This window comes from Sus scrofa, chromosome 6, assembly GCF_054392235.1.
Source record: "Sus scrofa isolate SSC_HxYL_T2T_F1_AM1 chromosome 6, Sscrofa_HxYL_maternal_Yorkshire_Landrace_v2.0, whole genome shotgun sequence".
Classification (NCBI taxonomy): Eukaryota; Metazoa; Chordata; class Mammalia; order Artiodactyla; family Suidae; genus Sus; species Sus scrofa.
This window is the reverse complement of record NC_139388.1, coordinates 73,743,765-73,769,224: the sequence shown is the minus strand read 5'-3', so window position 1 is coordinate 73,769,224 and position 25,460 is coordinate 73,743,765. Positions and strand designations below refer to the sequence as shown.

General features: G+C 42.9%; 1 protein-coding gene across 6 annotated transcripts in view; it reads left to right on the top strand.

Moving 5' to 3' along the window:
• RERE (arginine-glutamic acid dipeptide repeats) overlaps positions 1-25,460 on the top strand; it is a 403,553-nt gene that overhangs the window by 106,076 nt on the left and 272,017 nt on the right. The gene's annotated exons all lie outside the window — the stretch shown is intronic.

Here is a 25,460-nt window from a genome sequence, read left to right as displayed (position 1 = left end):
CCACCTGTGGCTTTGCACAAACTACTGCAGCTCTTTAGGTGAACACATCAGATTCTTTTTATGTGGTCTCAGGAGTGAGATTGGCGAATGGCTCTTGATCATCTTTAAAAGATATTTTCTTAGTTTTACCAACCCTTTATTTTTTAAAACACCTCCTCTCCCCCCGCTTTGGCCACCCCACAGCATATGGAGTTCCCAGTCAGGGATTAGAGCTGAACTGCAGTTGTGACCTACCCTGCAGCTGCTCTGGCAATGTGGGATCCTTAACCCACTGTGCTGGACTGAGAATTGAACCCGTGCCCCAGTGCTACAGAGGTTCCGCTAATCCCATTGTACCACAGCTAGAACTCCTTAAACATTTTAAATATGTTAAATATATGCATTGATACTATATACGTATCATACGATGAGCTTTCTGTGTTTTTTGGTATTAACAACAACAACAACAAAAGCCCTTTAAGGAGTTCCTGTCGTACGTAGCGCAGTGGTTAACAAATCCGACTAGGAACCATGAGGTTGCAGGTTCAATCCCTGGCCTCGATCAGTGGGTTAAGCATCCGGTGTTGCCGTGAGCTGTGGTGTAGCTTGCAGACGAGGCTCAGATCCGACATTGCTGTGGCTCTGGCATAGGCCTGTGGCTACAGCTCCAATTAGACCCCTAGCCTGGGAACCTCCATATGCTGCGGGAGCAGCCCTAGAAAAGGCAAAAAAAGACAAAAACAAAGGAAAAAAAAACCCCAAACAAACAAATAAAACCCTTTAATATTCACATCTACTTACCAATATAAATGCTTTTTTTTCTTTTCTTTTTTTTTTTTTCCCACTGTACAGCAAGGGGGTCAGGTTATCCTTACATGTATACATTACAATTACATTTTTCCCTCCACCCTTTGTTCTGTTGCAACATGAGTATCTAGACAAAGTTCTCAATGCTATTCAGCAGGATCTCCTTGTATATCTATTCTAAGTTGTGTCTGATAAGCCCAAACTCCCGATCCCTCCCACTCCCTCCCCCTCCCATCAGGCAGCCACAAGTCCATGATTTTCTTTTCTGAGGAGATGTTCATTTGTGCTAGACAGGACACCATCAAACTCCTAGAAGAAAACATAGGCAAAACACTCTCCGACATCAACATCATGAATATTTTCTCAGGTCAGTCTCCCAAAGCAATAGAAATTAGAGCAAAAATAAACCCATGGGACCTAATCAAACTGAAAAGCTTTTGCACAGCAAAGGAAACCAAAAAGAAAACAAAAAGACAGCTTACAGAATGGGAGAAAATAGTTTCAAATGATGCAACTGACAAGGGTTTAATCTCTAGAATATATAAACAACTTATACAACCCAACAGCAAAAAAGCCAATCAATCAATGGAAAAATGGGCAAAAGACCTGAATAGACATCTCTCCAAAGAAGATATGCAGATGGCCAACAAACACGTGAAAAAATGCTCAACATCGCTGATTATAAGAGAAATGCAAATCAAAACTACCATGAGATACCACCTCACACCAGTCAGAATGGCCATCATTAATAAATCCACAAATATAAATGCTTTTTTTCCCTTTTACAAGGATTTAATAAAATTTCTTTTGGAAGAACTCAGATTACTAAATCTTAAATTGTTTTGGCCACACATACTACTGTTTGTTTAGCAAAAGTTTTCATAAATTAGATATAAAACAAAATAGTTTGAAACATTATCCAGGAATTTTAATTATGTGAGGGGTGATGGTAAGAAAGACATGCACATGTTACATTAATCAACTAAAATTATATAGAAAAACATCTAGTTTGAATTATTTGAACAATTATTTTCTCCTTTTGGTTTTAGGTACCTAATTCTTACTGTTGTCTTTTGTGTGTGTATTTTTATTTATTTATTTTAAAGATCACGCCTAATCTAACCACAAACACTCTGGATCCAGTTTCTGTATTTTCCCTTTCAGTCTTTGTCTGCGTGCATATTTAATTGTACACGAGTATGATCCAAATATACATTCACTTTTTTTGGGGCCACCCCTCCCCCCGGCGTATGGAGTTCCTGGGCCAGGAGTCAGATCTTAGCTGAAGTTGCAGCCTACACGGCAGCTTCGGCAATGCCGGATCCTTAACCCACTGTGTGAACCTGTGTTCTGGCGATTCAGAGACGCTGCAGATCCCTTTGTGCCACGTCAGGAACTCCTGTGTGTGGATATTTTATAAGAGAAAATTTACGTAGAAGACTTTTATTTATTTATTTATTTATTTGGTGTTTTGTCTTTTTAGGGCCGCACCTGTGGCATATGGAGGTTCCCAGGCTAGGGATCTAACCGGAGCTATAGTTGCTGGCCTACCCCAGAGCCACAGCCACAGGGGATCTGAACCTGCAACCTCATGGTTCCTCATCAGATTGGTTCCTGTTGGGCCACGACGGGGACTCCTAGAAGGCTATTTTACCCATGTGTATATTCTTTGACTACCTACCTAGGCCGTCTCTTCTTTCATAGGCTGTGATCGTCCCGCAGAGCATAATTCTCACATTGACTAGGTAAGCGGTAATGGTTGATAGTGGAATGTTCACCTTTTCTCAAAGAACCTGTTAGATGTGCGTGGAAGGAAAGCATTTTGGTATTCATGGTGTAGTGTGCTGGGGGCAGGAGCAGTGGGAGCTTGGAGGTTTGAATGGAAAGCAAGAACGAAAAGTGCTGAAAAATACGTAATGTCTAAAGCAGTCTGACTTGGGGGAGGAGGTTTGCTTCAGCTTTAAGTTGATTGCGTAAATATTTGTTATTGGATAAGCGAGACTTTGTCATACATCAAAACATTAAAAAAAAAAAAAAAATCAAACTGCTGGATTTCCTGTCATGGCTCAGCAGGTTAAGAACCCGACTAGTATCCATGAAAATATGCGTTTGATCCCTGACCTCGCTTGGTAGGTTAAGGATCTGGTGTTGCTGTGGCTGTGGTGTAGGCCAGCAGCTGCAGCTCTGATTCAACCCCTAGCCCGGGAACTTACATATGCCACAGGTTTGGCCTAAAAAGAAAAAAAAAAAAAAAAAAATAGAACCACTGTTTAATAAATTAATTAAATCAATCGACTTTATTTTGTGGAGCAGTTTTAGTTTCATAGAAAAACCGAATGGGAAGTACAGGGAGTCCTACCCCGTTTTCCGTGGTATTGACACTTGCTGCGTCAGTGTGGCCCATTGTTAGCGTGGATGAATAGAGCTGGTGTCTGCGGCTTGCGTCAGAGTTCAGTGTTGGGCTGTACTTTCTGTGGGTTTTGACAGCTGTGTGCTAACACGTGCACCATTGGATCCACTCACACCGAGGAGTTTCCCTGTTCTAAATGCACCCTTGCTCCACCCGCTCATCCCTTCCTCCACCCTCCCCGCAGCCCCTTGCAACCACTGAGCTTTTTCCTGTTTCCATAGTTGTGCCTTTCCAGTTGTCGTATAGATGGAGTCACAGAGGATGTGGCCTTTTCAGGTGGGCTTCTTTCACTTAGTATGCATTTAAGGGTCCTCCTTGTCTCTCTGGCTTGCTAGCTTACTTCTTTTTATCCCTGGTACCATCTCATTGTTTAGATGAACTGTAGCTTATTTATCCATTCACCCGCTGAACTACGTCTTCCTTCCTCCAACTTTTGAAAATTACAAATAAAGCTGCATTAATATTTGTGTGCAGGTTTTGGGTGGAGACAGGTTTTCAGCTCATTTTGATAAATACCAAGGAGCGTGATTTCTGATCTATGGTAATAATATGTTTGGTTGTGTAAGAAACTGGCAAACTGTTTTCCAGCAGCATTGAATGAGAATTCCTGTCGTTCCACACCCTTGCTCACATTTAGTGTTGTCATTATTTTGGATTTTAGCCCTTTTTATTTATTTAAAAAATTAAAAATAGGAGTTCCCGTCTCAGCTCAGCAGAAACGGATCTGACTGGCATTCCTGAGGATGCAGATTTGATCCCTGGCCTTGTTCAGTGGGTTAAGGATCCGGCGTTGCTGTCAGTTGTGGCGTAGGTCGCAGATGGGGCTCAGATCTGAAGTGGCTGTGGTGTAGGCCAGCAGCTACAGCTCTGATTGGACCCCTAGCCCGGGAATCTCCATATGCCTCTGGTGTGGCCCTAAAAAGCCCCCCCCCCCCCCAAATTATTCATTTCCCTTGTCAGCTATGTTGAAATTTTGCTTCTCTGCTCTTTTCCATAGAGAGGGAGAAATGACGACCATTATATGTGCTTCATTTGCCATCCTGTAGGGTAAAGGCATAAAGTTATAAATTGGGAATAGTGTAATCTGATTACACGTAAAAAATGGATATTATGCTGATATAATGATGTTAGGTTATGGTTTATGTTAAATGTAGTAGTTTTAATATTTTAGTGGTTCCATGTAAGTGTTATTTCCTCTCAGTTTACCTGTGTTCCTCATTTCGCAAAAGATTTCATTTTGTAAAGAAGAGATACTTTGAATTTTTTGAAATAAACTCATTCTGGCCAGAGGTCCTTATTTGTTAGATACTTATAAATGTAAAGATTTGTTTCAATTTCTTTATTGCAAGGCCTTTTGTTGACTGGCCTGGGCACTCGGAAATGAGCACCATTTGATCCGGCCTTTGGAGGCTGTCAGTTCAGCAGTAAATGTTTCCAGGTTAGCGGTAGGGCGGTTACTCTAAAATGAGGTTAGAATTACTTCCTGTCTGTGCTTATTTAGGATATTTTGGACTTTATTTACATTTAACCTCAACCTCCCCAAACCCTTGGTTGTGAAGATGATTTAGAGGGCTTTTCTGGTGGTCATGCAGTTCAGGATTCCTCTGGCAGGGGGTTTTCAGTTTTTCCTAGGGACCCCACTGAGTGTTGGTGTAAGCCTTGGTTTTTCCTCCAGGGCAAAAATTGTGAACATTTGCCTGCACGTCCACGGTGCACGATTGCGGTGCCTTTGGAGCTCCTGCCGCCCTTCCTCGGGCCTTTCAAGAATATACCTGTTCAGCTGAGCCCGACGTTTCTGTTTGAATTTCTGGGAATCCTTTGTATTTCTGATTTGGCAGATTTGCTTTGCTTGAACAGTGTCGTGTGAGGCCGTGGACTTGTCTGGAAACTTCCTGAGCTTGCTGCTTGTGTGCTGAATGGTTTACGCCAGGGTTCCCCAGGCTGCCCTCGGCCACGCTGACCGCTGTCTTTGTGAGGAAGGACCCCGAGGAGGAACCTTTCTCAGCTTTTCGTACCAGAAGGAACTGACCTCCTGAGCCTGCGGTTCGTTTCTCACTTACAGATTAGAATCCTGTGACTGATCAAGTTTCTTCTGAGCTGTTTGCTTATAAAATTTTGGCTATGTCTAACGAGAGCCTGTAAAGGGGCCTGAGCACCTCTTTCGTGGTTTCATCTTCTCTATCCCTTCTCTCCCCCTACAGTTTTCCTTTGTCCTAAGACACACAGAAGCAGTATGGTATATAGGTAGTGTACAGGTCGCCCACATGACCTTTGAACCCTGCCCTTGAGCCCAGGGACCCTCTTTCACACCTGTGTGCTCAGGGTCCTCCTCTGTCAGTCTTCCCTGCTTTGTGTGGCTACTGGGAGGGTGAAAGCTCTTAGATCAGTAACTGGTATGGATAAATGCTGAATAAATCCAGTTATGTTACCATTCCAGTTCCCTCATCTATTTTAACTTTTATATTGCATGCATTCAGGTAAACTGCCTTAAGTAAGCCATTCTTTACATCTCCTCTGCCTCATGTTTATTTTTTTATACAAACGTTTAATTTCTGCCTGAAGACAGTCATTACATAAATTCTGTAGGAGTGCTGTAAGCTGAATTGTGTTGGCTCACGTTTCGTATATTCAAGTTTTTTGGTATTTGGAGGTGAGGTCTTTGGGAGGTTATTAGGTTTAGATGAAGTCATGAGGTGGGGCCCCACGATGAGAATAGTGTCCTTATAAGAGGAGGAAGAGACCAAATCTTGCCCTCTCACTCTGCCACGCCAGACCCCGGTGGGAAGGAGGCGGGGCGGGGGGGGGCAGGGGGCAGGGGGCAGGGGCGGGCTGCTGAATGAACTCAGTTGGCGGAACCTTGATTTTGGACTTCGCTCCCCCCCTCCCCCCCCCACTGTGGCAAATGCATTTCTTTAAGCTACCTGGTCTGTGGTCTTCTGGTAAAGCAGTCTCAGCAGACTAATATAGTGATTAAATTTCACACTTGCAGAGTAGAAGGTGATCAATAGCTTATCACAGAGATGACTTCTCAAGAGTGAAACAGGGATTATGCCTCTGTTTGCAGAAGGCTTTACACCTACTGAATAGCCTCCCCTGACCTCTGGTTTGGTCCTCACAGCTAGCTGCCTTATGAAGGAGGCAGAGCATACGCTGGCTTCTCAGGTTACAAAATGAAAGAGAAGTTGATTGAGTTATATCCATGTTCATTCACAGTTTCCATTTTGGAAGCGGCTCAGCCTCTTGCGTAGCCGTGTTTTCCGACTTCTCTATCCATTGTTCCTTCCATCAACACCTTACTGTTGCCAGTTCAGCCTTATCATTCTTTTACTTAGAAGACTATATAACCTTTACTTTTAGTCTTTGTAGGGATATTATTTTCAAAGTTGGTAATTCCCCTCTTTTTACATTTCAACGTAGGAACTTCTGAACCATCAGTGGTGAAATTGGTGAATTTCTTTTTCTTTGCTGTCTCGGGGAGGAAAATAGCATTTATAGATTCTTTGGCCTGCTGGTTAGACTTGAAGCATAAAATTCTGTGAAGTATCATAATGCTAAGAAAGGTGATATTCCTGAATTGATAATTATGACATTCTTTGGCTTTGGTTCAGGTGTTGGTTTGCTGTTGTCTTGCTGATGAGTTCTTAAGATGTTATTCTTAAGAGGTATTTGGAGCTATCCATGGTCAAAAGATTGCTATTTATTTTAGTCAAGGTGCTTTGAGTATGTCATGATCAAAGGGATGAAAGAGGAGGGTTAGAAGATACAAACTTTAATTAGTTAAAAAGGAAAAACAAAACAAAACCAAAGCCAGTCCAACCCCTTACCCAAACTCTGCCCTTCATTCTGAGTGAGTTCTGGATCCTTACAAAGTTGAACATTTATGAACCATCAGAATATACTATATTTGCTCCATTTCTTATTAAATTTGTGTGTGTGTCTTTTTAGGGCCACACCTGCAGCATATGGAAGTTCCCAGGCTAGGGGTTGAATCAGAGCTGCAGCTGCTGGCCTACGGCACAGCTACAGCAATGTTGGAATCCAAGCCATGTCTGCCACCTACACCAGAGCTCACAGCAGTGCGGGATACTTAATCCACTGATTGAGGCCAGGGATTGAACCTACAACCTCATGGTTCCTAGTCAGGTTAATTACCTCTGAGCCATGATGGGAACTCCTACCATTAAATTTTAACAAGCAAACAACAAATCAGATTTTTACTTTCTAATGATAAAAATGATTCATTTGAGATCAAAGCCTAGAATAGATTTTTAAAAAAAAACTTTATTGAGATAAAATCCTTCTAACAGACAATTCATTTATTTTAAAACTGTACAAATCTTTTTTTTTTTTTTTTTTTTTTTTCCCTTTTGGTGCTTCCCTGCTGCATGTGAAGTTCCTGGACCAGAAATCAGATCAGAGCCACAGTGGTGGCAATGCTGGATCCTTAACTCACTTGTAGGGCTGGGTGGGAATTGAACCTGAGTCCCACCATTCCCAAGATGCTGCTGGGAACTCCATCCATGGTTTTTTTTAGTATATTCACAAACCTGAGCCATCACCATCACAATATCATTTGGAATAGATTTTATGTGGCAGTTTCTGGTTGTGAAGTGAATGTTCTTTGAATTTGTATTCCTAAGAATAAGAATAGAACTTATGTATATGCTTTATTATTATGGGATATAATTAGCTAAGGCATTCCGGCCCAGCTTCTGTTTGCAGTGGCCCAAGGTTATCACACCATTTAGTGACTGGAGACTTCCTTCAAAGGGTGAGAAAGCAGTTAGGAATGCTGCGTGAAAAAGGGTTGCAGTCACTTTCAGCATATTATCTGGGGAAATGACACCTTTCCCAGAGCATCGTTTTTACATTGGATGTGCTCAAAATATGTTTAGACATTTGCTGTCTTCAGCAGTTTGTGTTAGAGAATCTTTTGTTAGGAGAAAGGCCGATAGCCAGTGTGTCTGGTTGGTTGGTTCATAGTATTGGTTCCCAGTTGGTTCATAAAATTCAAGTGGGTCCTTAAGGCTGCTCAGCAGTCAGACCCCCCCCATCCTGCAAGTCCATTCACTTGCCCAGTTTCCTAGATGACTGTTTCATATTTCGTCTCTGTCTTCACACACGTTTCCTGCTTCAGTAAGACAAATCAAAGCAGTTGGAAGAGAACTTCTCCATGTGGGCCCAGCTTGCGGGGCAGACTCTGCCTTCCTGGCTGCCTGGAGGGCTGCCTGGAGGGGGAGCTGCAGTCCTCTCACCCTCCAGGGCTGGTCCTGCCCATCCTGCCGTCTCATCGGGTCAGTGTTTTGTCTCTTATATCATTATTGTTTTGGACTCTACTGAGTCATTCTCAGCAGCATACAAATTGGCTGCTTTTCGCCAATCTACAGACAAATGCAAAAACAAAATCTCCCCCTTTTGACTGCATTTCTTTCCCCTGCCCATTGTTGCTTATTTTTCTGCTCCCCTTTGCAGCAGAACATCTCAGCATTCCTATGCTTAGGTCTCCAGCTCTTCTCTCCTCTTTGAAATCTCATCAGCCATCGTTCCAGGGAGACTCCTCTGGTGAAGATTGCCCAGTCCCCGCACTGCCTGTTCCCTCTTCTTAGAACACACCTTCCCAGATGCCCGCGTTTCCTCTCTTTTGAGGGGCAGTGAGGCTGCCTTGACCCTTGGTCTCTTCTCCTGGTGTCCCTTACCTTGCTCTTTTCCCCTCTCTTTTCACATACTCTATGTACTCTCAGGGATCATTTCTATTGTTGGTTGCTATCTCTGTCTGTCTGTCTTTCTGTCCATCCACCTATCTAAAATCCATGTCTCCAGCACATGGAGTAGTAACTAACACGTAGTGGATGTCTAATAAATTCTCCACCCTGTGCCCTAGGACTCATGGCTGTAAAAATCATCTCAATGACTATAAGTAAAATCTCATTCCTAACCCAGGTCCACTCACCTGCCTTCCTCACATTTACTACTTGGGTATCTACCAAAAATCCCAAACTTAGCATGCCCAGAGGGACCTTCTGAAGCTTTCCTGTACATCCCAAATAGTTTTGGGGATTTTACATTTTAACTTCATTATCTAGTAGGATCTTACTTGTCACCTCTTTGGTATAGGAATTGTACCACCTGGAATGCCAAAGGTAGACTAGACCAATCTTAGGTTATTTTAGTTTCATCTCTCACTTTCAAAACAGTTACATTTTTTGAACGTTGAAAAAATTCTTAACAGTAATGTACCAATGAAAAAGGTCAGTTGCCAGTATTCACTTTACTTTAGCCAATAATTTTTTACTGCGATTCCATAGAACCATTAATTAGTATTTTGATATTTGATACTTGGAAATAGGTTTTTAGCTTTCAAGGTAAAGAATTAAGAGTATATCTTACAGAAACTTTTTTTTTCCCCTTGCTTTTTAGGGCTATACTGACAACATGTGGAAGTTCCCAGGCTAGAGGTCAAATCAGAGCTGCAGCTGCCCCTGCCCCCTTTTGCCACAGCCACAGCACTGTGGGGTCTGAGCTGCATCTGTGACCTACAGCACAGCTCACAACAATGTCAGATCCTTAACCCACTGAGTGAGGCCAGGGATCGAACCCACATCTTTATGGATACTAGTCGGGTTTATAATCCACTGAGCCACACTGGGAACTTCCTCTTATCGAAACTTTGATTTAAAAATATTTTAATGCAAAAAAAATCTTAATTGCCATCTATGTAGCAAATATAAAATACTTTTTAGAAGGCTTTTATAAGTGTAGTCAGTAAACTATTGAATCAGGAAATATGTTCTTAAAGGGTCCTCTCTTGGAGAATCAAGTCAGCCCTCTCGGAATCCAAACTTGAAACTTGTTTTAGACATGGAATTAATGGCATCTCATCTAAAAATGCTGCTCAGGAGTTTCCGTTGTGGCACAGTGGAAGTGAATCCCACTAGGAACCATGAGGTTGCGGGTTCCATCCCTGGTCTTGCTCAGTGGGTTAAGGATCTGGCATTGCCATGAGCTCTGGTATAGATTGCAGACGCAGCTCGGATGTGGTGTAGGCCGGCGGCTACAGCTCCAATTCGACCCCTAAACTGGGAACCTCCATATGCCGCAGGTGCAGCCCTAAAAGGACCAAAATAAATAAATAAATAAATAAATACAAATGCTTGATCAGGTGTCATAGCATCATAAATGTTGATATAGCTTTCTTCAACTTGTTACATTTTCTGTCTCCCAGTGGAAAGTTATTAGATTTCTTAGGCGTAAAACTCTTTCAAAGACTCTTATCTTTGTAGATTATGTTGATAGTTTGCAGAATAGTGCTCAAGCACTATAAGCGGACTTGTTAGGTGGGAAACTTTGTAATGACTTATTTAATTTATATACATATGTAATTTAGTATTGCATTCCCCGAGATGATAGAGATCAGAGGAATTTGCAATAATGTTTTTTCTTATTTAGCCTGATTTAGTGTAGTGGTGTCATAGGATCACATTGTCATCAGACCATGCCAAGACAACTCAGTTCATCAGTGAAAAATGTGGTTGATAATTTGATAGGTGGTAGAAGGAGGAGGCATTTACCTGAAGTTTTTCCTTTTTCCTCTTTTTTTTTCCCTTCTTTTTTCAGTCTGTGGTTTGTAAGTCTGCTAATGTTACCTTTTCTTTGTGTGGCACTAAAATACTCTGAAGTTAATGCATAATACTCCTAATTGAGGTTAGTCCATAATTCCCATTTAGCTGAGAGGTCCAAGTTGCCTTACTCACTGCCGTTCAGTGCCTAGTTTGATTTCCATGTTGGATGTTACCTCCACCACATCACAGCCTGTCATCTTGGAATAGATGAGAAAGACATAGTGAAAATGGACCCCCCAGGAGAATGGTTTCTCTAGCCCAGATGTGATTGAATGTGTAGAGGGGGAGAGGGAGAGAGAGGAAGCTTACACATCCTTTGTATTTAACTGAGAACAGATTACAGACCATTACATTAACTGATATAAATTGCGCCAACACCGAAAATAGAAAAAGAAACAAAACTTGATTTTTTACTGTTAGTGGATGTCCTGGCTTGATTATATACGCCCCCCCCTTCACTTTCCAGTGCCTTCTCTTCTAAGATTAAAATCACGTCTTAATATATTGACATGTGGTATTCAGGTATTCTTACAGTTAACTAACTTCTCTATCACTTATTTGAAAAAAAATTGATGGAGAAGTTACGTCTACTCCTTAACCACTTAACCAGTTAAGAATTGGACTGCAGCAGCTCTGGTTGCTACAGAGGCCCTGGGTTTGATTCCTGGCCTGGCAGAGTGGGTTACAGGAGCCAACATTACAGCGAGTCACAATTGGTGTAGGTCGTAGCTGCAGCTCAGATTCAGTCCCTGGCCTGGGAACTTCATATGCCAGAGCTGTGGCCATTTAAAAAAAAAAAAAAAAAAAAAAAGGAGTTCCCGTCGTGGCGCAGTGGTTAACGAATCCGACTAGGAACCATGAGGTTGCGGGTTTGGTCCCTGCCCTTGCTCAGTGGGTTAACGATCCGGCGTTGCCGTGAGCTGTGGTGTAGGTTGCAGACGCGGCTCGGATCCTGCATTGCTGTGGCTCTGGCATAGGCCGGTGGCTGCAGCTCCGATTCAACCCCTAGCCTGGGAACCTCCATATGCCGCGGGAGCGGCCCAAGAAATAGCAGCAACAACAACAACAAAAAGACAAAAGACAAAAAAAAAACCTGCTTTGGCATTCTTTGGACCAAGAAAAAAAATTTTTTTTTTTTTTTTTTTTTGGTCTTTTTACCTTTTCTAGGGCCGCTCTCGTGGCATATGGAGGTTCCCAGGCTAGGGGTCGAATTGGAGCTATAGCCACCGGCCTATGCCAGAGCCACAGCAATGCAGGATCTGAGCCGCGTCTGCAACCTATACCACAGCTCACGGCAATACCGGATCCTTAACCCACTGAGCAAGGCTAGGGATCGAACCCGCAACCTCATGGTTCCTAGTCGGATTCGTTAACCACTGAGCCACGCCAGGAACTCTGGGCCATGAAAAATTTTAAGTTGTCCTTTAGCATGACTCTAAATGGAAATTTTATTTAGTATCTTTTATTACTAAGATTTTCTAAGGCCAGTTGTAAAAAAAGGAAAGAGCTAGCTTAGTATTTTAAACCTGTTAAATAGTATTATTAATCTAGCTTTGAAGAATGGCCTAAGGAGTAAATGCAAGCTTGGTTTTTTTTTTTTTTTTTGGTCTTTTTGCTAATTCTTGGGCCGCTCCCACGGCATATGGAGGTTCCCAGGCTAGGGGTCTAATCCGAGCTGTAGCCACTGGCCTACGCCAGAGCCACAGCAACGCGGGATCCAAGCCGCGTCTGCAACCTACACCACAGCTCACGGCAACGCCGGATCATTAACCCACTGAGCAAGCGCAGGGACCGAACCCGCAACCTCATGGTTCCTAGTCGGATTCGTTAACCACTGCGCCACGACGGGAACTCCAAGTTTGGTTTTTTATTTTATTTTTTCCTTTTTAGGGCCACACCTTTAGCGTACGGAAGTTCCTAGGCTAGGGGTCAAATTGGAGCGGCTGCTGCTAGCCTACACCACAGCCACAGCAACACCAGATCTGAGCCACCTCTGCAAACCTATGCCGCAGCTCATGGCAGTGCTGGATCCTTAACCCACTGAGTGAGGCCAGGAATCCTACCTTCATCCTCCTGGGTACTAGTTGGGTTCTTAACCTGCTGAGCCACAACAGGAACTCCTGGTTTTTAATTTTAAGATTAGGTTTAATAGCCACACAGAATTATAGTTGTGATTTAAAGAAAAAATCAGACATGTAGATATAGTTTGTTTTTATTTTCTGCCAAAATGAGTATTTTCTGTTTTATACCTTTATTGGTATTCTGTCAAAAGGAGCACCAGCAACTCTGGGGAATGGATTTCCCTGAGGTTACCTACTGCACAGTTTGTAGAGTTTCTGTGTGTTACTGAAGACGTTTGTGGAAAGTTCCCCCCTCCCCACCCTTTTTTACAGCAGGGTTCAGCAATTTAATGTCTCTAGTCCTTAGGTAGAATCATTAGATCTAGGCAATGACCTTTGCTGCCACTCTCAAGCAGAGAAGTAGGGAAACAGTGAGGAACAAGGGAGTTCCCTGTAGTGGAAGCAGGTTAAGAACCTGACTAATATCCATGAGGATGTGGGTTTGATCCCTGGCCTGTCTTAGTGGGTTAAGGATTCAGTGTTGCTGTGTGCAGTGGCATAGGTTGCAGATGTGGCTTGGATCTGGTATGGCCGTGGCTGTGGTGTAGGCTGGCAGCTGCAGCTCCAATTCAACCCCTAGCCTGGGAACTTCCATATGCTGCAGGTGTGGCCCTAAAAAGAAAATATAAAAAAACAAAACAAAACAAAAAAAACCCTGAAGAACAAACCTGGAGAGAAGAATGGGATAAAAACCAGGGGGCTGAGGTGTGAGCTGTGTGAGGTGCTGAGCTGTAAATACCTGGACATGGGTGTGATGGCTTCTTTGGGCTCCCATGTCTCCTTCTGTTTGGATGTTCAAGCTTTAGTGTTTCTTAATCCTGAAGGTATTTGGTACCTACAATATTGATAACTTGTAACATTTGTTACATTTGCTTTACAAAGTCATTCAATTGAAGTTGGTTGAATCATTCTTTTTTTTTTTTTTTTGTCTTTTCTAGGGCCGTTCCCGCAGCATATATGGAGATTCCCAGGCTAGGGATCCATTCGGAGCTGTAGCCACCAGCCTACACCAGAGCCACAGCAACTCGGGATCTGAGCCGTGTCTGCAACCCACACCACAGCCCACGGCAACGCTGGATCCTTAACCCACTGAACAAGGCCAGGGACTGAACCCGCAACGTCATGGTGCCTAGTCGGATTCGCTGACTGCTGTGCCACGACGGAAACTCTGAATCATTCTAATAGAATTTTATTTTTTGGAGTTCCTGTTGTGGCTCAGTGGTTACCGAATCTGACTAGGAACCATGAGGTTGCAGGTTCGATCTCTGGCCTTGCTCCGTGGGTTAAGGATCTGGCGTTGCTGTGAGCTGTGGTGTAGGTCGCAGACATGGCTCGGATCCTGCATTGCTATGTCTCTGGCGTAGGCGGGTGGCTACAGCTCCGATTCGACCCCTAGCTTGGTAACCTCCATATGCCGCGGGAGCAGCCCAAGAAATGGCAAAAAGACAAAACAAAACAAAACAAAGCAAAAAAAACCCACACACCAAAAAACCCAAAACCAGAATTTTATTTTTTAATTCAATGAATTTTCTCATATTTATCGTTGTCCAGCCATCATCACAACCTAATTTTAGAGCATTTCCATCCCAAACCCCCAGCCCATCCCCCCCCCAAGAATTTTAGAGTCATTCATTTTTTATTTTTTAAGGTGAATTTTGTCAGCTGAGTAAAATGCACAACCGAAATGTTGAGAATTAGGTTTTATTTGGCAGGCATTGTTAGGACTTCAAGCCTAGGAGGCAGCATCTCAAGTAGCCCTGAGAAAACTGCTCTGAGGTGGCGAAGTGGGGGCTCGGATCTATAAGATATTTGCACTGGAGGGCAGGTAGATTGCTGTTAATAAAAGAAGACTAGATATTTCAAGGAATCTAGTGCTTTTCTACATATGGGAAGATGCAAGAATCTGGGCTCGTTGAAATCATTCTGTTGCTGTGCACCTCAGCACCCGGGGCAGTATCCAGTGTTTTCACATCCTCAGTTTCCTCACGCTGCACCCTCGGAGGTGGCTGCAGTCTGATGGCTGGCTGCTGGTTGGCAGGTATTCTTTGTTTTCTTCCTGAGTTCCCCCAGGGCTCACCATCAAGGGTGGCTGCAGTCTCTGATGGCTGTGACATCCTTTGTTTACTGATAGGCAGACAATATTTTATTTCTCAGTTTTAAGGTGAAGAAAGTGAGACACATAGTTGGGACATAATAGAACCGAAATTCTGATTGGTATCTTGGGGCTTCACCAGTGCTCATTCTACCAAGTCAGTGTCAGGTAGTTTTATTTCTTACTTTCTGAATCTGTTCTCTTCCTGTGATTTGGGGTTTTGATTGCTCTTTGGGATAAAATAAGGCATTCAGAGGAATCACTTTATCATTCTACTAAGGCCTTGGTTAACAAAACCTGATTGAGGCTTGTGTGCCTGTGAAGCATGTATCATTGCTTGCCTCTATAATTTTTAATCTGGGTTATGTTATAGCGCCAGCATTTTTCTTAAATAATCCCTTCGCATTCCTGATTATAGTGACATTAGCGAGTGACTCACTGCTATCTTTGTGTTATAGATAATGTTACTTTTCATCATCTGGACATTGGAGGGCTTATTGTCAGTAAATTTTGAACGTTTTGACCTCAGAAAAACCCCAGGAAATACATTCATAAAGCAAGATATGGTCACACACATTTTGAGAAAGTTTATAATGGGTTATACTCAATTAGGCAGATTATTAAAATCAGTACCACAACAAAAATGTACCTAGGAAAGTTTCAGTTCAACAAAACAACTCCCAGAAACCACAAAAAAATTTCATAGTGCCTCAGAACAGAAACTGGCTGTATAGCTTTAAGGAGCAGGGCCAAAGGCTATGCTTTTGATAGCAAGATTGTGTGGGAATGTGTTGTAGAATTTATTGTATTATACTCCATAAATGATATAAAGGAAGTAAGATGTAATTTACTTGCAATTATGGGTCATGAAATCATGGAAATGTAGAGCCTGATTCTGTTAGAATCTAGAGACTGATTCTGCCTATAGTGTAAGGAAAGGTACGAGTCTCAGTTTCACACATGAATAAACAGACTCAATCTCATGATATGACAGAACTACAGAACAAGGGACAGCCTGGAGGGGAGGAAAGAAATCCTTGTCACTTAGCCAGAATAAACAAGGATTCAGAGTAAATGAGATTTGCGAGCAAAATGAGCCCCGAGTCTCATCAGGGCTTTGCATGATTGTGCTGAAATGAGAGTAGAGGTTTTTTTTTTTTTTTTTGGTCTTTTTGCCTTTTTGCCTTTTCTAGGGCTGCTCCTGCGGCATATGGAGGTTCCCAGGCTAGGGGTCGAATTGGAGCTGTAGCTGCTGGCCTACACCACAGCTACAGCCACAGCCACGTGGGATCCGAGTCGCGTCTGCAACCTACACCACAGCTCAGGGCAATGCCGGATCCTTTAACCCGCTGAGCAAAGCCAGGGACTGAACCCGAAACCTCATGGTTCCTAGTTGGATTCGTTAACCACTGTGCCACGACGGGAACTCCTACAAAAATATTTTTTATGTTTATTATACTTAAGTGCCTACTTCTCAAACCTAAAACCAAGTTGAGTTACTGTATTTGCCCAGATCTCTCAATATAAATATTAGAATATCAAATAATCATTGTCAGTTTCTCCTTCCATTCCCATCCCGTTTCCTTCTTGGGGCCCTTTAACTTTCAACTATGGCTGTATATCTTAATTTTTCCTGGGCTCTTTGAAAATCTGTGGTGTTTATTGGGTATCTGTTTCAAGTAATTTCAGTTTGTGCTGGTCTTATAGTGTAGATAAATTCCATTTTATTTTCTCAGTTTAATAGAAGGCCTGTGATGGTGACCTTTTAGTGTTACCCAGAATCAAATTTTGTGTAGTAACACATGTTAATCTGTGGCTGTATTTAGGCATTCAATGATTTTAGGTTTCATCTCACATTTTATATTTACAGGGGAAGTAGAATAATGTATAGAGAGTGATTAAGCTAGGTAAATATTTGCACTTTGCCCCAGAGTTAGATGTTCTAAAGTCAAATATTTGCTATAGAAATTAAAGCTAAGCTAAGGAACCAGCCATCTTACCTTTTAAGATGGGTAAGACGTGGCTTCCAAAATTTCATTTTCAAAGCACCTGACAAAAATATTAAGAAAAAGACTCCCTGGTTACCATAAATAATTTAGTATATGAGCAGGACTCAATGAGATCCTTACACTTTATTCCTGTTATGTACAATTCATATCCGGTTTGGTTCGGAAGTACTCACACCTTCTAAGAGCTATTGGAAAGGCGTGTAGCTTTTATTGGCTATATTCTCTCTTGTTGTTGCTTCTCCTCCTTGCCCTGTTTGTTTTTCTTTCTGGAGGGTTTCTGTTAGCTTTTTTGTACGTTAGAAATGACAGTTTTAAAAGCCCAGGACGTTTGTTTCTAGGGACCTCCCCACCCCAGTTTCAGCATTTCTATTTCTCGGTACTTAGAATTGTCAAATTTCCATTTTTCTCTTTTGTTTTGCGTGGTTTTCTACTTCCTTTCTCTGGCCCTCCACTCAGGTGGTTGAGCTGTTGGAAATTTTGACTTACACGTACCATTTGTAGAAGACATGGTAACTTTTTTTGGACTCTATTCCTGCAGAATTGACCCATATTAGTGGGAAGAGGTTTTCTCTTATTTGCCTGTGTCCCTTTTCTGCTTTACAGTGTTTGCAGTTCCTCATTTGAGCTGAATGAACACTGAAAGGGTGTTCTCACTTCTGAATTGGGAAGGCTCCCCAAGTGGGGAACTAAGGTGGAAAAATTCTTTCGTTTCCTTTTATCCTGGCTGAGTGCTTCCTTTTCTCCCAAGGATTCATTTAAACCTAGACGTTAGACTTCCCAGTCTGTCTTTGCTTTTTACCTTGAGTCTGCAGTTCTTATTCTCCTGCCTCAAGATCTAAGGTTTTCAGGACCCTCCCCGCGTTCCTCCTGTCCGGGTGACTTCAGGTTCTTGTTCTTGCGTTGCTCCTTCCTATTGTCAGAGTCCTTCTGGAAACATTTTCTGTGGCATCCTTCACATTCAGGCCAGCACTTCCTGGGGAGAAGTCGCTTTGCAGACCCACCAGCCGCCTCCTGTTGAATCTCCTGCTCAGGTTCAGAAGCTCTGTCAGTGGGAAGGAGGAGTTGCTCATGTTTTGGCTCCCGTGGCAGAGGGCTGACCTTTCCTCTCGGAGATCGTGGGTACCCGGGGTTTGCAGGGTAGAAGGAGGCGCTTTAGGGAGATGCAGCTCACCACACCTACAACTCAGGGTTTCTTCTTTTCTTCTCCTTGTAGTGAAATAGTAACCAAAAAGCTGGAATGATCCGCCCTGAACAAGTTTATCTGGCTTTCTCAATTTTCGTCCCCGAGTCTCTAGGAAAGGATGTTTCCAATATTGAATCCCTCGCCACCCCCTTGTTCTAATGCCCCCTTCAACATTCGTCACTCAGAAGCAGTCTCCCCTGATTACTGTTTTAAAGCTAGTACCGTGTGGGAGTTCGCATCGTGGCTTAGCGGTAACGAACCCGACTAGCACCCATGAGGCCGTGGGTTCGATCCCGGGCCTCGCTCAGCTCCTGGTGTTGCCGTGAGCTGTGGTGTAGGTCACAGACACAGCTCAGACCCCCAGTTGCTGTGGCTGTGGCACAGGGCGGCAGCTACAGCTCCGATTCAGCTCCAGCCTGGGAACTTCTATATGGTGCAGCCCTAGAAAGACAAAAAAATAAATAAATAAACATGAAAAAGTGAAGCTGGTACTGTGGTATTGGATTATGGAAAGATGTTTTTTGGTTCAGATTTTAGAGAGGAATTTGTTAATTAAATTACTCCTGCCCAAAGTCCTGGGTTCCTCTCCACTTTGCCTCTTTTCCTGAGTGTAAACAGAGCCTCTGATACTCCACTCAAGTGGCAGATAAGACTGGAAAAGCGCCCAGGGAGTGGTTTGAGATATTCAAGTCATGACTGAGAAATGAGAGATTGGAAACATATGCTCCTACAAGCTCTGGTTTTGCAGAAAACCAGAACTCTGCCTGTCATCTTGTGTTATAAATACAGAGGTAACTTATCAGCTTTGCAGAAATTGGGGCTTTGTTTTATTGTGGAAAAGAATGTGCAGCATCCCGCATACTCCCTCAGAAGTTGCACAGGACCGCGAGAGCCCTCTGAGAGCGGAGAGACTTAGGATTTTATCCTCCAGACTGTCGTTACACACGGCCAGTCTGCCAGAGACTCTCGGCCCCAATTTGAGAGCGATGGCATAATCCGTTGAGTGAGTCCGAGGAGATCAGTGTGGGGAGGGCATTTACGAGGGAGGGGTGCTGACGGTGTAAGATAATGGAACCTGTGACTCTCAAGCTCGCCAGATGTGGCTGTGCTGGACGGAAGGTACAGCACAGTGGAAAAATGCTTTCTTCGTCTTTTTTCCTCAGGTCAGGTTGTGCAAATTGCTGAGCAAGTGGAAGACTGAAGCCTTAGCTTATTCCATCTTTTCTAAGAATTATAATCTACTGTCAAGGATAAAACCCTTGGGTTCATGTTACGCATGTTCTTGTACTTAAAGCTGTTAGAACTGATTACGAGGCAGTGGTTTATTGATGAGATGGGAGTCTTAATATTTTTATTTATATGCATTTAGATCTAGATCAGTGCTAATAGAATTTGAGGGTGGCAGTGTTCTATATCTGTGCTGTCCACTCTGGTGTCACTAGCCACATGTGACCGATGAGCACTTAAAATGCAGCTAGTGTGACCGAGGAACTGAAGTTTTAATTTAATTTAATTGTAATTAATTAAAACATGGCAAGTGGCTGCCATATTGGACAGCACAGCCCCCACTAAAGCCCATAAGTGATTCACGTGGTGACCAGTGAGTCACACCAGCGGGCATGCTCTCAGGTCCAGACCTGTAACAGTTCTGAGGACGTGTGCTTACCTTTATTTTAAGAGATCGTTGGGATAAAAGAGCGAGTTAAAGAAAAGTACTCTTGATGTGTGACCCGGAGAATTACAATTTAATTTTAAAAACAAAAACCCCAAAGGTAACCTGTTTTCATGTTATTCTGCCCTAACAGTCCGTGCTCTTTGATCATAAGAGGAACACTTGTTAGTAGATAATGAAAAAGGAAGTCTAATCAGTAAATGGATTTTGTTCATTCATCAAATATTTGATGGCTTTCAAAGACAGCATGGCACCGATTCCTGCTGTTCGGAATGGATCTAAGCAGAAACCACACTTCTGCCGCCAGAGGAAGGTTGCTGGGAGAGTCCTTAGAGAGGTTTGAGGATTCAGAGCAAGCTTCTCTGAGAAACGATCATTTTCGTCTTTGGGAGTGCCAACACTCCCAGGGCCGGCTTGATCCAGCAGAATGTTTGTTGAGTTCCTCTGCGTTGTGGGACTGTCACGGTGTGGAACATGGGCTGTTTCACTGACACATCGAGCATCTTTTATCTGCTAAGCACTGTGCAGACGAACACTTTACATGGCCTGTCTTATTTCCTCCTCACACCTCTTCCATGGGGTATCCCCTATTATTATTTTCGTATCAAGATGAAGAAACCAAAGTTTAGACGGGGGCAAGTAAGAGCTGGGACGCACTGGGGTGTGTTTCTATAGCAGGTCCTCAAAGAGAAGTTGAGAGAGGACAATAGATGAAACATAGGAGTGAGTAAATAATAAGGGGTGTTTGACGTTTGTAGTTTGTGTTAAAATGCTGAGCTGTAAAACACAGGCTGTGCATCCAAAAGGAATTCATTAAAGTGGGGCAAAAATGGCCTGGCCTGGTTTGGAGGTATCTGGGATTCTCTCTCAGACAATGCCGGGCTTGCAGTGGACTTGATAACCCAGAGTTGTTCAGCAGATGTCTGTTGAGCTGGCAGTAAGGGTGAAAGAGAGTGAGGGGCACCAAGCAGGGTACCTGCGGAAGGCTTTGTATTGGAGAGCTGGGCGGGAGCAGGTTTAGAGACGGAGGACCAGAGGTGGTTTCCTGAAGGAGGAAATTGAACCTCATATAGTCTTTCCTTGAAAGTTTTTTTTTAAATTAAGATAAAACTGACATAAAACATTTTATTAGTTTCAGATGTATAACATAATCAGTTGCAATTTGTATAAAATGCAAAATGATCACCACAGTAAGTCTTTTTAACAGTTCCCTCACCACATATAGTTACAAATGTCTTTTTTCTTAAGTTTTCCTTAAAAGTGGGGAGAACTTTTAAGGTCTGCTCTTCTTGCAGCATTCAAATACTGTCAGCCTTCTGTACCTGTGGGTTTTTTCTGTCCATGGTTGATTGAATCCCAGGATGCAGAGCTTGGGGATATGGTGGGCCGTTCACTGTATTAGCCATTTTATATAAGGGACTTGAGCATCTATTGATTTTGGTGTTGGTGGGGACTCCTGGAACCAGTCCTCTTTGGATACCAAGGGACAGCTGTGTGCAATACACCGTTAGTGACACAGTCGCCACGCTGTACATTACATCCCATGACTGACTTAGTTTTTAACTGAAAGGTTGTACCTTTGACCCACTTAACATTCTTGAATGTTCTTGAATGAGGATGTTAAAAATTGAGATAAGTGGTAGGTGTCATCCGTGTTTGCAGAGAGAACTGAGGGCATCAGGAACGGAGAAGACGACCGGCAGTGTTTCCCCCCAGATACGGGTGATTCGAGACGGCGGTCCCTTGCTTGCCATCATCTCCAGCCTGCTCTGTGGTGCTCGTTACTCTGGTTGGTTGGTCATCTGCTGACCACAGGGAGGTTCGCCCTTCTCCCTGGTGTGGAGCCTGCGTTGTGGTCAGGCGCTCAGAGGCCAGAGGTACTCCCACTGCCTTGGCACCGTAAGGTGGTTTTAGGCATCTCGAGCCTCTCTCTTCTGGAGTCCGTGATGTCCTCTTTCTCTTTTCATTTAATGTCCCATTTAAGGGATTGATTCCTTTCCCTTGCTGCTGACTGGCAAAAGTTTGTTTTTTGGTTTTGGGTTTTTGTTTTGTTTTGTTTTTGTAAACACAAATTCTGATTTGCTTTATGTAGTTCTTTTTGCCATTGCATACTTTGTGGAGTGAGTTATTCTCTTTACTGGTTTTATGGTTCAAGTGGGTGTTGGTTTCTAACATGTGAAGAGAATGACCAGTTGAATAGTTTGGATTATTTTCTAAAACCTGGTTATGGCACATGTTGATGTGGCAGGTATTTGATGCCCAACAAGAACTCCTGAGACTAGTTAAGTGCAGTTAAGTCGTTTCTTACTCCTGTCCGGAACGCATGCTGTTCTAAGAAGAATGTGGGTTGGCGTCGGTCATTTATAAGTTTTGTAATATGGAGCTGAATTATACTGGACAGTATGATCTGGGTATTTGATTCTGGTGGTAACTAACTTATGGAGCAGCTTTCTCACCCCACAGGCGTCTTCGACTCTAATGTGACAGACAGCGTACACTGTAAGGGTATTTGCAAGCAGTGTGTTGTCCCACGCGGACTTCACACAAAAGGGTTAAGTGTTGTGGTTGGTTTGCAGCTGTCATAGGGTCTCCAGGTTTTTTTTCTGCTGAGGGGGGCAGATTTATTTTGGAAAATGCTTACGGTGTCTGTGTTTCGCCCTGTACTCGTCCTTGGACACTCTCCCCGGGCCATCTCGTTTAGTACGTGGATATCGTCATGGTTCCGACTCCCGAGGCCTTGCCTTGGTCGTTCTTCTTTCTGGAGCATCAGATTGTTTTTCCAGCTGCCTAGTTGATACCTTAGTCTGGAGAGCTCTGTATTAGCAGCTGAAACCCAGCACTTCTCAAAATTAAAATGTCTTCTCCATTTAGTTAGATGTGTTACTACCCCTTCCCCACTGCCCTGTCCCCTTGTCGTCCAGACTAGGGATTGAAGCCTCTTACATCATCTTCAGGCTCTCTCATTGATTCCCAAGCTCAAAATCTATTGGAATTGTAAATAGTATCACCAATCAACACGTATCAGCCTGTTTTGATCCTGGTGGAGAGTGAAATTGGCTTAGGTGTGGATATGGGGCTCTCAGGATACTTAAAAGTCTCTTCTGTATTATTGGAGTCTCTGTGGATTTGTTACTGATGTGAGGAGCTGCTTTTTATAGTACTACCTTTTCTACACAGTTCTGAAATTGTGTCATATTCTAAAATGCTTCTTACCTGCTCATAGCATACCATTTGTTTAAAAAAATATATCAAAAGTGACAGACCTATAGGGAAGAAGCAACACATCACATCCAGCTGGTTAAAGAAAAAAACCAAAGCAAAACAAAACTGTAAATTAACTGTTGCTGAAAATGGCACCCGTGTCTCTAGGTAGGTAGTCATAGTGTTCGTCGATTTGCAAGTTGCGGATTAAAGCAAGGAGGAGAGTGAGCAAAGGGATCGCCGTGTCTCCCCAGGTCCCCTGGTTGTGATCAAATTAGCTGGAATCAGAAGTGGCAGTTTCTCCAATGAAAGCATTTGAGAATGAATTCCTCTGTTTGCAGAAGTGAGAAAGATTTCTTTTGAGAATGCCATTGTAACCCTGTGCTGCATTTACATTCCAGCCTTCCAGGTTGCATTTGTCAGTTGCTCTTGAAATTTATGTTCTTTGATGTGGAGTATTGCCCTGCTTGCGTTTTCCAGGTGTTCTTAAAGGTCACTGGGGACCAGAGCTCTTCATCGTATGTTTACACTGGGCAATAAACGGAGCTTCTGGTATTTTTGTGGTTGTGGAGTGTGGAATGAGTATTTTGCTCGTAGGTTTAATTTTTCCTTGACAAGAAAATTGAGGAAATTTGTCAAGGGAACTTGACTTTGAACAGTTGGGATACAGACCTTATTTAATCTGGCAATTGTTCTACCGTCTTTATCTTACACTATATGAGGTGAAAGCTTAGGAAAAAAATCCCTGTGTGGTATTGATTCGGCCTGCGAACACATGGCCAATACAAGTCTTGTTAGCACATGTACTTGCTTCTGGAAGAAATGCAATATTGGCTTCTTTCATTCCTTCCTGCTCAGTGTTAGCACGGTTACCATATGTAGATTTGCCCTATTCGATGGTTTTCATATCTTTAAAAGCCTAGTTTGAAAAGCTGTGAAGATACAGCTTTTATTCCTCCCCCCATCCCCGTATTACTTTCCTTCTGATGATAACGATAAAGATAAATCAAAAGGTTCTCTTTTAGTCTGGTGATAGTTACAGGGCCGTGTTAGTAATTTATAAATGCCAAGATCAGGCCTGTCTTAGACCACTGGTTTTTAGAAAAAGCTGCAATTTTGTTTGTGTTTTAAATTAAATTATAATACAGTAGCTCTAACTTGGGTATTTTGTGTGTGTGTGTGTGTGTTTGCGTGTTTGCCTTTTCTAGGGCTGCTCCCGAGGCATATGGAGGTTCCCAGGCTAGGGGTCGAATCAGAGCTGTAGCTGCAGCAACACTGGAGCCGAGCTGCATCCGTGACCTACAACCACAGCTCATGGCAATGCCGAATCCTTAACCCACTGAGCAACCTCATGGTTCCTAGTTGGATTTGTTAACCACTGAGCCACGATGGAAACTCCAGCTTGGGTATGTTTTAATATAGAGTATAACATTAAGCTCTCTTATCCCATTCCTTAAGAAATGTGATATTCAATTTTTCCTATTTTGACACTTATATTTGGAGCCCTTTATTTGTTTTATGAATTAATGGGTTTTTCAGTCATGACCCCCTCCCTGTATTACTTTTCAGGATGGGGAGACACTTGCTTTAGAGAGGGGTCTGTGTTGGAAACCCCTCATGTAGACTTAATGGCATTCTCTCTTCATTCCCGGGGCACCAGGTGTGAGAGGTAAATGAGTTTGTATTAGAGAATAGGTTAACATGTTGAGCTGGACTGGGTGTGTTATCTGTGACGTGGGGTCATTACGTCTTCCTAAAAAGCTTGTTATAATAAACAGATTAAGCTGTTAATGTAATAATAGGGACTGTTTTATTCTCGAGTGTATGGCTCTTCCTCTTATCAGGTGAGTGAAAATGTGAAAACCTCCTACGTCCATATGAATTTATTCTATCTGTAATGATTTCATATACTCACAGGTTCTTTTTTAAAATTGTTGTTGTTGCTTTTTGTGAATAGACTTGGTATTTTCCCTTGAGCAACAGAAGAGTATTGGTATATTCTTAAGAATTATTTTTGTTTTGCAAGGGGACTCTGGAAACTGTGAAGGCACAATGGAGTTTACATATTGGGGCCAGAAGCCAGTTACATATGAAGCTGAGTAACCAGAGGGCTTACTGCTGACACTCTCGGCGACCTTCTGTAGTTCTGTGCTGTCCTCTGCTTCCTTTCATATTCCTTCTTTCCACATAGAGTTTCCTCACTTTCCATGGAACGGGTCCATTCAGGGTATTAGTCTCCACAGATCTGACTGTTGTGCTTTTTGCTGGGTGTTCCACGTATCACCTGACTGCTCTTGGCCGTCTTGGGTACCATTCCTGGTCAGAGAGAGTTTAGTGCTGAGAAACAGTTGGCAGTGCTGCTTTCATT